General features: G+C 42.3%; 1 long non-coding RNA gene across 9 annotated transcripts in view; it reads left to right on the top strand.

The window, feature by feature from the left end:
• Positions 1 to 17909, top strand: part of LOC117002412 — a 160645-nt gene that overhangs the window by 128144 nt on the left and 14592 nt on the right. For all 9 annotated transcript variants that reach the window (XR_004419289.1, XR_004419286.2, XR_004419287.2 and 6 more), the window contains one exon: positions 2170 to 2266. This is a non-coding gene — a long non-coding RNA (uncharacterized LOC117002412). The remainder of the gene's footprint in view (positions 1 to 2169; positions 2267 to 17909) is intronic.

Here is a 17909-nt window from a genome sequence, read left to right as displayed (position 1 = left end):
TAACAGCTGCTGTTCTGTAGGTATTGAGTGAGGCTGTGCTGCATCATTAATCTTGTACTGCTGCTGTAGCTTTTCACTAATGAGAAATAAGAGCAAGACCATCACTGTGTGGAGATTAGAAATGGAGGCTGTACCGTTCAGGAAGGAAGACCCAAACCCTCTAATGATAGTAGCTGGGCATTGTTTTCAGATGCAGCTTGGACTTACGAGCTAACGCTGAGTAACTAGGAGTGTTTCTTACAGTAAAATAGTGTCTAGGTGCTTTCAGTAGTTGCTGTGTGGACAGAAGGCAACCTTTACATTCATGTTCATGTTAACTGGGTGGCAGGCTGTACAAGACGTACACCAGTCCTTGCTGAACCTACCAACAGCCAGAACCTCTTCACAACTGTGTGAACGCCAGTAGAGAGCTCCCATCACAAACTGATTCATTATCCATTATAACCATGCAGTTAGTACACCAAGGAATGATTATAATTAAGAAATCATTTAGATTTATATATTTAAAACCAGCATGTTTCGCACTTGCTTGAAATTTTAAGAATTATTGGGAAGAAAAAAATATCTTCCAAACCGAAATATATGGGAGAAACATCAACAAAGTGTACTATGCTGTGCTGAAGTACCGATGTTTGGGTAGTAGTTGCTTGTTCCTTTCTGCTAAAGATTAACCTGACACTATATCTGCAGGGACATCTAGTGAAGGTCCTCGTAGCATGTTCAAGATTAACTCTTTTAGAGATGCCACAAAAAAGAAAAAAAAAAGGCAACAAGCAGTCAGGATATTCTAGTGGTTTACCGTGTTACCATGTGCTTTCTGGGAGGAAAGTGAGTGCTTTGGATGGCTAACAAGCCTCTTGTTTGTGCAGTGGTGATACACCATGAAGACTGGGCAGCTTTTTTACCCTGAAGTCCTCAGCGGAAACTATTTAAGGAAGGTTCTACATACTGGACCATGTCACATGTTTTGTGACATTCACAGGGCTCCAGCTGTCCTATGTGGCCTCTTTACAGTCCCGCTTCAGAAGGAGCCTTTTGTACATGCCTTTCTGAGCACATCTGTGAACTCCTCAGTGTGCTGTGTGAAACACAGATTGACCCTTCTATGATGGCATGGCTGCACCAGTGGACAAGAGAAAAGCTGCAGATGTCATTTATCTGGGCTTCTGTAATGCCTTTGACATCATTCCCCAGAGCATCCTTCTCTCCAAATTGGAGAGAGATGGATTTGCTGGGTGGACTATGTGGTGGATAAGGAATGTGGTTGGACAGTCACATCTGCAGAGTACTAGACTCCTCTAGATGGAGATCAGTGACAAGTGGTGTCCTTCAGGGGAATACTGGGAACCAGTGCCGTTTATTAACTCCATCAATTACAAACAAAGGGGTGGAGTGCACTCTCAGCAAGTATGCAGATGACACCAAGCTGAGTAGTAACATTGCTTGAGAGATAGGATGCAATCCAGAGAAACCTGGATAAGCTTGGGAAGTGAGTCAAACTCGGGAACTTGTCCTTCAACTTCTTACTTCATGGCTAAGAGAAAAAGCAGTGTGGTTAGCAGTTGTGGCAAGTGCTTAACTTATTTTTTCACCTTTAAATTAGTATATGAGTGTAAATACCATTACCTTTAAATTTCCTAAATTACCTTTAAATTGGCAATTTAGAGTGTAAGGAAGGTGAGACCAAAGTTTACAAAGTTGGAAAAAATAAAGCTTCTGCAGCTAATACTGTCAGTGGTGTCTAATTCCTTTTGGTTTCATATGCCTCTGAAAGTCAGTCTACTTCCATATTGTGGCACCAAAGCAGTCTAGTTTTCAAATGTGATGAGAACTAAACAGCCCAGATGACACTAGAGACTGAGACCTCTCCATCAGAGGGTTTATACACGATGTCAACAAAAAGCTTCCCTCAGTACCTGTAAAGTTCTTATTTGTCATTCCAGAGCTTCCCATAGCCTTTTCACAGCACAGACATATTGCATGTATAACTCAATATGAAGTGTGTATAAGGATTAATGCTTCTAGCACAGTCCAACTCTCACAGCTTGAAGCAGTGCTCATTTTTCAGCATTTCAGTTAGTAAGTAACCGAAAGAGACATATTGTCTTCTCAATATTACTGGGTTCAGCCTTGAAACATAGGAAGAAACTCTTCTGTGTGTAAACACAGGGATTGGGACTGAGCCTAAGAAGATGGAACGGAAGAAAAAGAAGTATGGTACCAGTTGGAAGGAGGATGCACCAAATACCTGATTGCTGGAGAGGAGGTATGTCATAATAATAAGTTCAGGGAATCCACTCTGATTCAACAACTGGTTCTATCAAACCAGATGAAACTGCCTTCAATACCATCCTGGACCAGATTTTTCAGAAGAATTCAGCAGCTTGGTAGCTAAGCCCTTTTGCAAAACATCTTCCACTTATTGTCACAATAGAAGCTGCTGGGTGCTGACCACTTCAGAGAATCTGGACCAAATGCAGGATGCCAGGCACTTGAAATTCTGGCACTGGACTCTGCAGAGAATTCTATCCATTATGTGCTGCTCCACTTCAAAGTGGTTAGCAGCTTGTGACAACCGTACAGCATCACAGCAAATGTCACTTTTTGTGCAAACATTTAACCAACATAAAGCGGCTTTTTAGCATGGTAGTAAATTTCCCCCAAATCTCAATTTGCTTTGATTTTTTTTTTAATTTTCACTGAATGGAAAAGAATTACTGAGTTTGGGCCTTTCTGATGGAAGTATTTACAACATTTTTCAGGGTATCTTGGGGAGCTTGGGGTGCAAGAATGACACAGGAGTGTTTCCTCACAAATCTTGTTTACCATTTTCTGATACAACATCATCAGCACAAGTTTAAAAACAGAGAGATGAAACATATTCTTCTGAGATTTTCTATTGTTTTCTGCGCAGTTTCATGTTTTAATTTTGAAAGAAGAGAAAGGAGACACCTTGAAGGAAAAGAGCAAGACAGTTTAGCAGACTAAGAGCTGAGGTTCAACTCTGCAATCTGGGTTCAGACCCATCTCCAGCTTTCAATATAATCTTTCTTTGCATATTCTTCCTTTTTTTTTTTTTTTTAATCAAACCCAGGAATTATACAGCTGTTGAGATAAGAATAATTAAGAACAATGCATTTCCTTTTAAAGCTCCTCAAAGGATAACCCTTAATAAGATGAATTGAACGTCTCATGCAGGCCACACACAAATGATTGCTCATATTTAGTAAAAATATTTTTTGGGGTAAAGATAAGCTAATTTTGCTCAGGAGCAGAGGGTGGTCTTTAAGCCTTGCATTTGTCAAAGAAACAAGCAGCTTTTTATCTATTTCCTATAATCTTCTAGAGCTCAAGAGGAGTAATGTAGGGGGAGGGAAATTCAGGCAATGTATTTATGTTGGAGCACAAGCCTGAGCATTTGAACAGACCATAAAGTTAAAGAGACAATGGGCTGGATTGTGGAAATCCTCACTTGCAATCCAAAATTTATATGTGTTGATTCTGTTGCTCCTGTAGGTACTCAGCCTTGCAAAAAAGTGCTGGGCAAGCTCTGATGTGCCACAAAGCTCATTTGGAAGTGTAAGGCAACTGGAAATCAGTTTCTCATAGCTTTCATATCCGTTGCTTTTTTAAAATGCCGGTTTTTTTCCATGGAAAAGTTTCACTACTGATCTACGTGGAAGTTCAGCAACATCATCACAATCGAAATGAGCTTGCAGGATGCAGGGGGACCCCTGTGTTCCTCTTTTCCCTCCCAAAATCTACCCTGTTCTATGCCCTCTGGATGCTTAGCATTGGATAAATGGTTCTTCTCTGGAGGTATCCCGAAAGACACAGGTCAGGCATTAGGACCCACACCTTGAATGTGGCTGCTAGAGCTCATAGAGAGATGCAGTTTGCTTTCACATGCAGATCAGTATGAATCCAGAAAAGCACAGTGAGGATGATCCTTGGAAGCCTTTGTGCAGGGTGTTGGAATGCAGACCAAACTGCTGCTGGCTGTCTGTACTCATGAAACTGGCCTCATTTGAATAGTTCATGGGGGAAAGCCTAAATATGAAGAAAAGGCAAGACATGGTGCAAAACATGCCATTGACAGGTTCTCCTCCTCCCCTTAAGACATTTCACCTGAAAAAAGAGAAGTACCAGCTACAGTTATAAATTATTCCAGCTCCTAGTTTCCAAATGTTTCCTCTCTCCCCTTTGTATCTGTTACAGATGCATCATCCACATATGAATGTTTCCTGGAATTTGGTTCCAGAGATTTGAGCTTGTGAAGTTTTGGGGCCAGACTTACTCAAATGGAACTCCCAGGGAGAAGAAATTGCCTCTCTGTTTAAATCAAGAGGCTTATCAGAGAATGTTAAATGTTTTTTTTACAGCTAAAAGTCAAAAGATCTAACCAGTCTTCTCCTTGCTATTAGCTGCAAACATTTCAAATTAAAAAAAAAAAACCCAAAAAACACAAAGCAAAACAAAAAACATAACACACACACACACAAAAAAAAAAAAAACCACCAAGAAAAAAACTCAAGAAAACAAAAACAACCACAAAATCCCAAACTCTTTCCAGTCCCCCTTATCCTCCAGACATCCCAAGTCTGTTCCTGTCTCCACCCTTCTAATTACTAGAAAGACCCCTCTTGGCTGGAGACATCAATGCAGGATTGTTTTACGCCAACATTGATATTTTGCCTGCTTAAGCAGAATCTAAAATGGGAACAGAGTGATCCATTAGCCAATGAAGGAACATTCAATCAAGCAGTGCTCTGCATTTCTCCAGCGTTTTTCACCCAAAGCAATTAAGCATTCATTGATTACAAGCATTAATTAGGTCTAATCACATGCCTGCAAATGAGATGTCAGGAAAACATGAAAATGAGTGTTGTGTTTTAAAATGGATTTTGGTGATGAAGAAAGACAATAGTCATCTTATGGGATTCCCAGACACCCTTCATATTCATAAAGACAAGGTGCTGATCATCTCCAGACAATCAGGCCCTGCTGGTCCATGCCAGGCAGGGCTGTCAAACATTGCAGCCTCTGATTTTCTTTCTAGATGAGCTTCAACCACTGCTTGCTATTACTCTTTTATAATGAAACAGAACACAACGGAGGAGAACGGGCAAGTGAACCAGAGGCCTGGCAGCACTGAGATCAGTGGCACAGCCATCCGAGAACACACTGAACTGCTGGGGACAAGAGTAACTCAAAGCAGTTGCAGTTTGCCAGACTCCCTAGGACAACCTGGTTATACTGTAATTTTTAATCCAAGGGTTGCTTTTCTCCTTTTTCTTGGCAATTCAATTTACACATGCCCACGTGTATTTAGTGCTTTTAGCTAAAGTTGAAGTCACCTGTTTTTTGCCTGAGGCTGAACAGTGATTTACAAAGCTCTGTTAGCAGCTCTATACCTGTATGCTCTTTCTCTGTCTACTCAGTTGGTACTTGGTGCATTCGTAGCACAGCTATTAGACAATATCTAAACACTTATAAGGGCTTTTGTCTCCCAAGCCTGGTCCTGCTTTTTAAACTCAACCTTCTTGTTTTACACACTCCTCCATTCCACTCTAATTTCTATTGTTTAATCTCATCCAGTTCTTTCTGTCCCTTCCCTCAGCAGGACACAAAAAATAAAAATCAGCAATGCCTTAATTTTGCAATGTTGCAAAGTTGGGTGGGTTCATAGGAAAATATCAAAACAACAAAGAGGAAACCCAATCTTTTCTCCCAGCTCCCATGGCTTGATTCCAAGGCCAAGAAAAGACAAGACTGCAAGACTGCATTCACAAGGGCTAGCATGGACACCAGGTTGCATGGCTGCAAGGCTGCAAAATTGCTTCTTGAGAACAGCATAAATTATGAGTGAAGCCTGGATCCTCCTCACAGTGTGCTCACACTTAGCTTTTCATGCATCCTTACACCTACTCTTTTTCTAAAAATTAATCAAATGCAAGGATATGGGGAGATCCAATGCAGTCGCATAAGTAAAATCAGTCAGCCTGTAAAACCCACAGCATGATGACACAGACTGCTTTCCCATCCCCGTGTAGTCTGCTCCACCCTTCCTCTATGTGTGGGGCACAAAGATGCTCAGACTTCCATTTGCTCACAGGCTGCTTTTGGCATTGAATGTGGTTTGCAGCAAGCAAAATGCCTCATTTCTCATGCTTGGTGCAGCAGCAATCCTTGCACATGCACAGGAGGGATGCTCACAGCCCTCATGTCTCCTGTCCCTGCACATTCAGAAGGGCCTACTTAAACAATTAATTGCTGTGAATTTGACTTTTGACAGTAAAAATGAGGAGGAAGGTCAGGGGTGTAGCGTTGCTGTAAACCAGAACATATGGCCCACTACTGGTGAAAAGGCAATTGCTCAATGGGGGTGATAATGATTATGATGGGATAAATTGCAATTAGGATAACGGAAACAGAGCCTTTCAGCAGAGAAGGTGCTGCATTAGCTCCAGCATTAAAGTGGTTGCAGTATGTGACAGTAATTTAAGAAGGAAGAGAAATCTGGGCACCAAATGGTACAGCAAAGGACCCTTACAAAGTCTTGAGCTGGGATGATGTGTAAGTGGCAGAAAGCAGATGATGATCTTCTTGTGGTACTGCAAGGATGTCCAAACCAGAGCAGGTCTAGATAAACTACTGACCTCTTACTCCTGGAGGTGGTCATCTATGGACTTAAGGGTAAGGCAGTGGGCAAAGCCAATCATGGAAGACCTTGCTAGTGCTGTTGCTATTGCTCAGTGGATGAAGTGTTTGGGAAATGCCTGCTGTTTCTTGGCATGGCAAGTAGGGTGGCAGCATCTGAGTCTCCACTTTCTTCTGTCGGTGCTTAATGACTCCACAGGTCTCAGTGGAGTTGCCTCCATGTAAAACAGGAACATAACAACCCAAATCAGGCCTCAACATCTGCAAAACTGGATAGGTTCACAAGGATTTAATTCCCTCTTAAGTATGTACAAATCACATGGGATGGCACTGCCTAATTCCCTGCATTTCTGCATAGCACAGTACTGTCACTATTCACTGGGAAAGAATGTCATATTTGCATTTTTTCAAGTGTGGTAATACTGACATTGCTCATCTTCTCCTAACACTCAATAGCAATAGGCACAGATTTTCCATATTGCGTCATACTGCCTATGAGGGTCCTTGTCCTGATTCAATCACCTCTGCAGTGAAGTGGAGATCTTAGAAGCACATCTAACCATGCATGCTTAAAAACCAGAAATAGAAGCAAACACGAGTGTTTACCTATACCACTTTTAAAGCTGCAGAACAAGCTGAAGTTTGGCCTACAGATATCTGGTAAGTGTCAACAATTAATACAGGCATCAGAGAGCAGATCAATGTCATGCAATGCTTTTGTCAGCTGCTGACTCCAGCATCAGCTCCAAATCTGGGAGTACTACAGAGCCACAGGGGATCAGTTCTTCTTGTCTCAGGTGCAGTACTAATAACCTGACTCTTCTTTCAGGAGTCACACTAATCTTTCCCCATGGATTAGTGAGGAGTTGAACTCATTCAGTTGTCTGCACCGTGCACCACTAAGATGGTAGGTCTTGCTCTGGTGGTTCAAATAGGGCTTTCTCCTTGAAGAGACATAATAAGCTTTTTTCGATTTTACTTAGAGGATTGTATGTCCAGGCAGCCTCAGGAAAGGAGGTTATGTCCAGGAAGAGTCATAGACTTTGCTCTTTACCTAGATGAGAGTCTAGCTCAAATGCAAGAATACAGTTCCAGTTTAAATGCTCCAGTCAACTAAATGCCCTTCTGAGTGCCAGCAGAGGGCATGTCCCAGTCCCTGAAGCCTGAGGTCCAGTCAGGTACTACAGAAGTTCTTCATGTCCATGCTAAGGCAGCTAGATCTGTGCATGTGGTACAATCAGATCATTTCAGAGCGGGTACATCTGTGATTTAAGGACCTGACCCTTCTTGATTGATTTCTGTCAATGCAAGAAACAGTCTTAAAGGACACCATCTGACAGCTATCAGTGAAGGGGTGACATTCCTACCCTTTCTGAAAGGGTTGTCTCACTAGACAGACACATGAAGCTGAGCAGTTGTTACCCATCACCCTGCATTCCAGTTTGGCCCATCCTCTAACCAGGCTTCTCACACCCAGGAAAGCCAATCTTAGGATTTAACCTGAAGGAGAACTTTCTTCTCAGCACAGAGACCCTGCACAGTGGTCTATCACAGCAGGAAGTGGAAGACTCATTGGCTTGTTTGGACCCTGGTGAGGGGACACAGTATCATGTGGAGGTGCATCATCTGCAGGACTGCTGTGCAATGCTACCAGCTCAGCTGTGTGAGGGCTACATTGCAACTACCGCACCATTCTGTCCAAACATATTTTGTGTAAGAAATCTCACCTCCAGGCCTGTGTTCAGCACAGCATGCTGGGGCTGTGTTTCATCTCACCCAGGAGTAAAGTGCTGTGCTGATCTGGAGCAGGGTCATTCTTAACTGTCAGGAGCAGTAGAGGGGGAAAGTTGGCTGAGGTTTTTGCCCTGAGTCCAGCTCCCAGAGGCTGTGCAGATCCTGTACCATTAAACAAAGCTAAGCTCATGAGTTATACTTGTGTAGCTATTGTCTTTACTGCTGTTTTTGTTGTTAATACCTTGGCTGCTGGTAGTATGTCTGGTGTTTTTAGTATTGGAGTCAAGAAAACAGCATTAACTAAACAACCTCAACACAGTAGAGGTTGCCAGGTTGAGAAACCCTCTGATGTTGGGAAGCAGAGCAACAGTCTCTCCCCACTTCAAGTCTGTGACCTGCATTCACTTAGGGCCATGGAAACCCACAAACCCCTGTGGCTGAGTGATGAGCGTGGTAAGTACAAAAGTTAATGACAGGTGCTTGGATTTAATTGTATTGTTTTGTAAACTACACCTGTCAAAGGTGAGAGTGAAAGCACTGGACAATCAGCCTACTTGAAAATATAACAGCTACAATAGGAGAAAGCTAGTTGGTTATATTAGGGATTTTTTTTAATTGCTTTGAATTATTCACAGTATCAGTGGTTTCCTGTGACATCAAGCTTTTGAACATCGCTTGATTGCCATGAACTGTGGTGTATCCAATTTTCCATTCCTGACTACACCCAAGCCACAGTTTGTCTGAGAAGCTGCATCTGCAGAAGGCACGTCCTGGCTGGCAGCTGAGTAACTGATAGTTGGGGGTAGCATAGAGGCGCCTGGTACTCAGCACTGGTGCAGATGAATCCAAGTGACTTTTTTTCATTGTATTTCCAGAGAAATAATGGTAAAACAACTATTGAGTCAGTCAAAGGGAGGAAATGAGAGCAGAGGCTAACTAAGTGTGTGTGAGACAGAGCTCTGTGGACTGCTCTGCCTATGCCAAGAACTGGGGAGTTTCTGTCAGCTTGGTTGGGAAAGTCGAGCAGACAGAGTGTAAACTACTGCGTTGACTGTGCGTCCGTAAGCACTACTGCCCTCTTTTGGGTGGAATTAGACCTGTGCGGCTGTTTCATCCAGCAGCACACGCTGCTGCATCGCTCGGGTACAAGACAGGGGGACTGCTCCTGCAGCAATGCTGACAGCGGTGCTCCCGTGAGGAGAGCTGAGCAGCGGGATACCTGTGTGCAAAGGCTTTGCTCAGCAAGGATGCTGTCCGAGAACAGCGTGACCATGCCATTACAGGCGTAGCCCATCAGCCTGTTACCATGCTCTGATCCAGCTCCTCAGACAGGCTCCAGCTCCTTGGGTGAATCGTGACATCCAAGCTGCAGTTGCTTCATGTGTTTTTCCCCTCCTCTGGCATTGTTCCGCTCCATTATCTGCTGTGCAACAGGGAACAGAAGAATGGCTGAGCAGATTTGGCTCCAGCCTTGCTGCAGGTAGGTAGTTATGTCAGTTGTTGAATGCCAGTGTCAAGTTCTGCTGAAAACACTGTGTCTGAGACCTTCACTGTGAAGGCGTCAAAACCTGTTCTGTTGGGGCAAGGTGCACCTTGAACTGGGCTCCCCCCTCTTTTGTCCAAGTGTTTTGCTGGAGAATCTCTCATTAAGCAGCAAGGGCTGTTGTCAGCAGAGACATAGTTTCAGGATATCGGTCAACCCAATGGTTCAACACATTTGGTGACCTATGTCCCGCAACAGTCAGATCTTGTGGCCATGCTATTTGTCTCGAACAGGAGAACACATCCCTCTGAGAGCCCACTCTTGCCCCCAGACATATCTGATTACACTTAATTCAGCTTCCTCAGCTGCAACATTGCACGGTCACAATCTGACAAAGTCCTTACAGTGACCTAGACATAAAATTTGAGTTGATGAGTGACACTTTTTATAAGACCAACTGTTTCATTATGAAACTTTTGAGGTTGGAAAAAAAAAATCCCAAACAAATAAGAACATGTCCCTATTAAAAGACTGTCGGAGCATTTTTATGTATCCTCCTTGTAGCAATTGTGGCTGCATGTAAAAGGCAAGCATGCCTTCTGATCGTGAGAGAGTGGCTAAAAAACATGAGTCACACAGTCGAACCTTGTGACTTGGTAGAAATAAGGAGGTCTCCTTAAAGGCAATTTGTGGAAGAATTGGAGAGAAACGCAATTTTTCAAGGTCAGCCAAAGGCTAATGAGCACTCTTTCATAGTGCGATTGTATTGCCTGAATTTCTGTATTTCAAAGCCAGTCTAACTATTTTATTGCTGAAGCACTGTAACTGAAGAGGTTGTAATAATATTGACAACTAATCCTGCCAGAATCTGAGATGGTATTCAGCATAATATGAAACATTTTCTCTTTGCCTGGACAAGTACTGAACAAAGAGTTAAACAAATATGTGGATCCCCAGAGTACCACTTATCTTTCTTCCCGAAGGGCATGTGTACAGATGCTTTGTAAGCTGGGTTGTCAACAGTTGGGGCTTGTGGCCAGATTCACGTGTTCTCCACCTTTTCCTTGTGAGCTGCAGGACAGTCATCTCCAGAGGGACAGTTTTTCGTAACTTAATTAGATTGGTGCCATTTGCGCAGCTACAGTTTCAGGTTGGCTCAGCTTTACTTCTACTCCAGCTCTCCAGTTCAGGGGATTACAGTAGCACTGAAATTGGTTCTGAACTAAACATTTGGCAGCTACCTCAGGTCAAGGAGGCAATTTGTGTTACTGCTGCTGCTAAATTAGAAATAAATAAATAATCAATGTTGCAGCCCTTAATGATAGACTAAGAATGAGAGACAAAATGTTTTTGCAGCTCTCCACTGTGAATGTACTTAGGAATATGTTGGCCTTTTTTTCCCATGAATGAACAACTCTAGTCTAGTAAACCACTTTAGTTGAAGAAGAGCAATCTCCAAGTGCATTCTCTTAGCATGGTTTTGCACTATGCTTAATTTAGTGTAGCTTTAATCTGCTGAGAATCTGGATGGGCTAACCAAAAATCAGCCAAAGTGTTCCCACTGGAGTTTCAGTGTTTTAACTGCATCAGTTTAGAACGGATAGAAGTGAAATCACTCAGATTTTTAGCATGGAGACAAAGCCCTTAGTCCTGACTAGCTTCATACTACTAAACTGCAGTTCAAGAAAAAGAGATCTGCAAGCAGTAAGTGTAGACTGGAGGAAAAGTAAGAGTGCAGGGCCTTTCCAAGCACCACATGTAAAATGGGCACATCCTGCCTGTGACATTCAGTGTTCCTTAGAGACAATCTATGAGAGTATCTGGGCTCACTTCCATGCACTGTGAGCCACAGAGACTCACAGCCCACAATGCCCCCCAAAAGCTCCTCAGTGTGACTCAATGCTGCATGTGGTTGAGGTTTTAAGGTTTCACCTGGGCAGCCGGTAGCTGGAAAGCTGCACAGTTGTGACATTTTTACCAGATTCAGTGATGGATAACAGCCCATCCCCTAGCACACAGTTTTGAAGATGTCAGCTGATAAATGGCACTTTAGCAGGTGACAGATGTAATAAATTAAAAGGCATCTGGCAAACCTGCTGTAAAGGAGAAATATAGATATTTGCAGGGATGGAGAAAAATGACCACTACTCATAGAGAACAAATAGAGGAAAACCAAGTATCTTCATGTCCCTCCTAAAAGCAAAGTAAAACACAGACAAATCTACGATTTTCTCACAGAATCACAGACTTTTTGGGGTTGGAAGGGTCATCTGGAGATCATCTAGTCCAACGTCCCTGACAAGGGGGGGTTATATCGCTTGGATATAAAGAAATGCAATTGGAACCGTTTCTGTCTAACTCAAGACTCTTGTTGCTAAAGTTATTCCTGTCTCAGCGCTTTCAAGAGTGGGTTTGCCTGTTTACTGAAGGTAATAATTATTTTATGACTTTTCACTTTCTCTGTGATATGAGCCATTTGTGAACTGGAAGTAACGTGTGAAAGCCAGTCAGTTGCTACTCTGCAATACTGAACAAATATTTTATAGATAGAATCAAGTCAGGGCAGTGGGGAAGGGGGCAGATTGTGATGTGTTTGGGGCTGTTTTATTCAGGGTCTGAATTTTGTAGGTCATTTGTTGGATATTCAGAAACGGCCATATGCATCATTATCACCAGTGCCCAAATTCTGATTTTAAGAAGAGCCTGTGTCTTGGGTTACAATACAGGATGTGATCAAAGATATCTATTTTATCACCATCTGTTGAGGGTGGGGGCAGTGAACCTTATCTCTGTGGGAGATATTCTGCTAATGAGCCATCCACTTAAACCAGGCAGGGCATTGTTCTTTATCTTTTCACAACCCATCCTTCCTCCAGTGAGTAATTTTCTAATAGCCCATTGAGTCCCACTGTGGGACTGATAAAATTACTTCATCCCATTGGAAGTTGCTCCAGCCAGGGGGAAGAGACCGACATTTCTTACCAAGATAAAAACAGAGGTTTTGGAACACTAAGGTAGCCCCTTTCTCCACTGGACTTCCAGAGGAAAACTGGACTTCTCCACGTCACCACTGGAGGGAAACTACACCTTCTACAGGAGCACTGCTTCAACTGAATCACATCTGTCACTGCAAGAGGACTGCAGCCACCATTTAGTGGGACTGCTACCAACACCCTGACTGATGGGGTGTCAGGTTGTTTTCTGACTCTGTCAGTGTTTGGGTTTGTTCTTTGTAGTACTGTATTTCTATTTTAATTTCCCTAGTAAAGAACTGTTATTCCTAATTCCCATATCTTTGCCTGAGAGCCCCTTGATTTCAGAATTGTAATAATTTGGGGGGAGGAGGTTTACATTCTCCATTTCAAAGAGAGGCTCCTGCCTTTCTTAGCAGGCACCTGTCCTCCAAACTAGGACAGCCTGTTACACTGATTTTTCTGTAGAGGACTTTCTTCAAAAGTAGGAAGAAGTTTGGTGCTATACCTGGTCTTCCAAAGACCCTTTGATAATCACAGGGTAGGAAGGGGAGCAGGGGTGAGATGTTTTCCTCCAGAATGCATTTCAAAGCCAATGCTGAATTTAGGCACCCTGAATTTAGGCACACTGAATCATCCTTTGTAGAGGATTTTATCTTTCTCCATAGAACAGGCAGAGGCTAGAGAGACTGGCTGAGCGACTTAGCTGACTGCAGCTGGTGGTGTGAAATTTTTCCTTGTTGAAGCCAATAAAAACTTAAAGAAACAGAGCCATCCACAGCATCTTTAAGTAATTCATTTGCCGTCATTCTTAACACTTGGTGCTAGCTCTCTCATCTGATCAGGTTTGAGTTCTCTTGCTTGAACAGTTGTGATGGCTTTCCTGCTTGATGGAGAAAGATTTAGTGGAGGCTGTTTCTGTCATTCACGCAGAAATTGAGATGCCTCTGAATCTTCTTTGTGATTGCATGAATAAACACCCCTCCCAAAGAGTCTCACTTAGATGCAGTTTTGCCATTTATTGTGTGGCTTTTGGCAGGTTTTTAACACTCCTTTGGCAGTCATGACTTGCAGCCTCAGCAGTCAGTGCTCCAGGGCCAGAGAGCAAGGCTGCAGTGCCCTGTTTGTCCCCTGCCCCCTCCTTCTGCTCCATTCCACCTCCCACTCCAAGGCAGGGGAGAGGCATATTGAACTTTCCGCTTACCTACAGCCCAACCTGGTATTAACGTGGTGTTTCTGAAGCAGAGTACTCTGCAGGATGCCTTTTGAGACCCTTGTGGCACAGCTCTCAAGAAGAAGAAGATGCTGCTGAATTTTAATAGTAGTTTATTTCTTAATGGACTGGTAGATAATTTGCCTTTGCATATAAAATAATTTCCTTGCCACTCATTTCCAATACTGAAGTAATAGGTAACAATTTCAGCTTTTTCTGCATCAACTTTGCCAGTTTTGCTAAGACTATTTTTGTTCTTAACATATTTTTAACTTTTTTGTTCTACCTAAATATAGAAAGCCTGAATATTGAAGCACCATTTCCTTCAAGGCCCACAGCTTCACTTACTTCATTTCTGCATTTCATAATGTCATCATTATTCTTTACTTTTTTCCTCCTTTTTCGTTACTAATATAGTTAGCAGTTTCCACTTGCTGATGAATTTGAATGAGTTTTTAACTTAACATGATTGTGGAGGGAGGCAGATTAATTATTTCTCTTTCATTTTTATTATGCCTGCACAATTTTCATTCTTTTTTTTTTTTTTTTCTGTTTAGATTTTTCATCCTAACTAATTTTGAATGCAGTTTACAGGAACTTTGGGAAATCTTTTTGATATAAAAGTTGGGTATATTAATCACTCCTTGCAAATTTCTCTTTGGCCACAGAGAATGTAATCACATCACAATGAATGGTCCTGACACAACCAGCGACTTCCAGACTAAATGAGGTCCATGGTAAAGTCACTATATCTATGTAATTGCTGAGTAAGTATTATTGCTAGTTTTAGAAACTTTAAAATGTTTCTCAGTGGTATCAATGGAACCTGAAAAATATTTCAAACTCAAATCACCTGTAAAAACCAATTAATTTTTTTTCTTTCCTGCATAAAAAAACCCCAATGGCTGAAGGAGTAAATCAACCTTTCCTTTTTCTTGGCCAGATGATCCTGAAAACTCCCTTTGTTTCTTCTTGGGTTTTCTCTATGCAGTCACCCAAGTTCAAGATTTTTTGGTCTGAGTCCCTAGGGAGTGGTGGTACCCAGAACATATTTGTCTTATTGCTTCTTCCATTCCTGATGAGATTACAGCATCCTGATGTTGGAGGTTTTTCATATAGCCTAATGTAATTTTTTATCTCATTTCCCCTTACCAGCTATACCAACTTTCAGAATTTATATGTAGGTATTTGAAAGACATTGTTCATTCTTTGAGTTAATTATCAGATCAGCTTGGTTCATTTTTGTTACGCCAAATTTGACATTCATACAATGAAATTAATACAGAGAATAAGTTTTTCTTGCATTTATCTTTTAACAAGTATTTCTAGTCAAATAAAATTATGACTTAATTGCATAAGCTTTTAAGTGAATAAAACCAGATACAGTAATTTCACAAGTATAAGCCGCACTTCCAGGTGTCAGCAACTTTCCGTTCTTTGTCCATATATAAACCACATTGGATTATAAGGCGCACTTTCGTTTGCAGCAAGGATGCTCGTGCAATAAAGTAACAAATTAATAACAATCACACAACCGTGGGGTTTACTGGCAGGTGCTCAATTCATTAGCTCCACTCCCCCTGCGGTGCTGGCAGGAGCCCTGGCTTGGCCCCGCACTGCCCACCTCCCCCCACTGTGCAACAGAGTAACCAATTTGTAACAATCGCACGATCACAGGTTTTAGTGGCAGGTGCTCAATTCGCGAGCTTGGCTAGGCCCGTGGCTCGCACTTCCAAGTTGGGAAATTTCAGAACTTCATCCATATATTGGCTGCTTCGGAGTATAAGCCACACTTCCGGGTTGGGACCAAAATTTTAGTGAAAAGGGTGCGGCTTATACTCATGAAATGACTGTACATGCTTTATTTAAGAATGGTATAATCAAGTATTTTACTGATTTTTGGGCCTACATGAGTATTTCTCTCATTATTTGCACTTTAAAGTCACAACAAAAATTACTGTTGTCCTTTTCTTTTACTAGTTATTAGCAGCTCCCTGCAGTTGTTTCCATGCAAACAGTGCTTGATGTGAATAGAAAAACCCAACTTAAAAACTGTCTAGAAAGGAAAACAAGAAATGTTTTCTGTGGTGGCTGTGTCTGTGAAAGTTTCATCAGCCATCTCTCAAAATTGTATGTATCTAGCGAGGGCTGATTTTTTTCATAAGTAACAGGGTTTGTGCCTGTTTTGTTCACTCAGACTTGTGTATTATAAAGAATCTGATTTTCTGAAGGCAGTAACCATCTACTATCTTGTCTTGGGTTTGTCTTTTTTTAAAGTGTTTCAAGTTGATTCCCTAGAACTGAAGGAACCAGTAACTTATAATTGTTCCATTGTTGTCGTTATTTTTAATCAGGCTCCCATTAGAAGCATGAGAATGTTTTTGTTTTCCATTCTTTTTTAAAATCAAGTCAGATATCAAAATCTGGAAGTCCTTTGCCAAGATAGGGCTTCCCTCTTCATGCAATTCTCCAGTTACTTCATCACGAGTGCCCAAGATGGAGCCATGAAAAGAAGACAAAAGTACAAATGCTACAAAATGAATTATGCTTCTCATTGTTCTTGTGGTCCTTTAACCAATGGAAAGTAAAGCCCATAGGTAGTGGATTTACAGTGATTTCCCTTAAACGTGACCTTGGCCCCCTTTACCGTAGTACCTGGCGAGGGCCTGAGCACCTGGGCTCTTGAATGAATCATCCACACTGGCTTCGGAAGTAAACCTTCGCAGTGAAATAGCAGCAATATCCGGACTGGCCATCAGCTTCTATTCCGTTCAGCCTCAGCTGATATATTTCATATGTTTTTGTAGCTGAAGCTGGGCCAGGACTTCTCTAGCTTTGACAGGAGGGCTAAATGAGAGCAGGGAATTTTATGTGCCTCTTCCCACAGCATTCCACTGACCATGCAGGAAGTCATTGATCAGTGGGATTTAGGCAATGTGCACAAGAAAGGTATGTGTGTGTGGCCCCATGGCCTCTGCAGCATGTTCTGTGACGGCACCAGCCTCTGATTCAGTGAATGGAGGGATAAGAGCCTAGGTGGTGAGCCACACACGCCACGGCTGGTCTGCGTCTCTGCAGCCGAGCAAGTGCAGGGTGGGCTGTTTAAAGCCTGCTCTGCAAGGCTGCCTGTTTCCTACTAATGCTGTGGTTTAGATGTGGTCATAGGAGAGTGATTTTCCTGGGAAGTTGCTTAACGTTCTTTCACAAACAGAGGGCAAGTTCCCTGACCTGGTAGCTCATCCTACAGGAACAGAATCTGACCTCTTATAGATTGCTTAGCATTGTTTGATTGTCCTGATCTGTATGGCTCCTCTGTGCCACAGCCCAGGAGAAGAGCTGAAAGGCCATGTCATCTCTTCAGATGTCTGATGTTCAGGCTATGCAACACTGGGACAGTGAAGGAGCTGGTGTGCCTGCACACTGACCCAGAGCTGTTAGCAGGAATAGTTTTGCAGAAATGCAAATGGTATTTCTGACCCAAATGTCATTAAACTCAATCCTAAGTTTAATGACCTTACTGGAGTTGCATGGAAAGAATACTTATCCTGTTGTCAGATATACTGTGGACATAGAGAGCATTAAAAAAATATTTATCCAATACGCAATTTATGTACGTAATTTCTCTGAAATTTCTTTAGAATTGCTATGGAGAGGTCTTCCAGACTTCTGCCTTCCTACATTGTATCAGGAGCCGTTCCACTGTAAAGGGAACCTCATTGCAGCAGTTTATGTGCATTAATATAGAAGGTGGCAATTTGATTCTTCATCTTTCCTGTGCCTCAGTTTCTTTATTTGGCCGCATTACATGGCTCGGGGTAGGATTCAGCTGTGGTAGGGTGGACAGGAA

The sequence above is a fragment of the Catharus ustulatus genome, chromosome 1 (genome assembly GCF_009819885.2).
Source record: "Catharus ustulatus isolate bCatUst1 chromosome 1, bCatUst1.pri.v2, whole genome shotgun sequence".
In the NCBI taxonomy this organism is placed as follows: Eukaryota; Metazoa; Chordata; class Aves; order Passeriformes; family Turdidae; genus Catharus; species Catharus ustulatus.
Note: the sequence above shows the minus strand (reverse complement) of the source record. Positions and strands in the feature narration are given on the sequence as shown.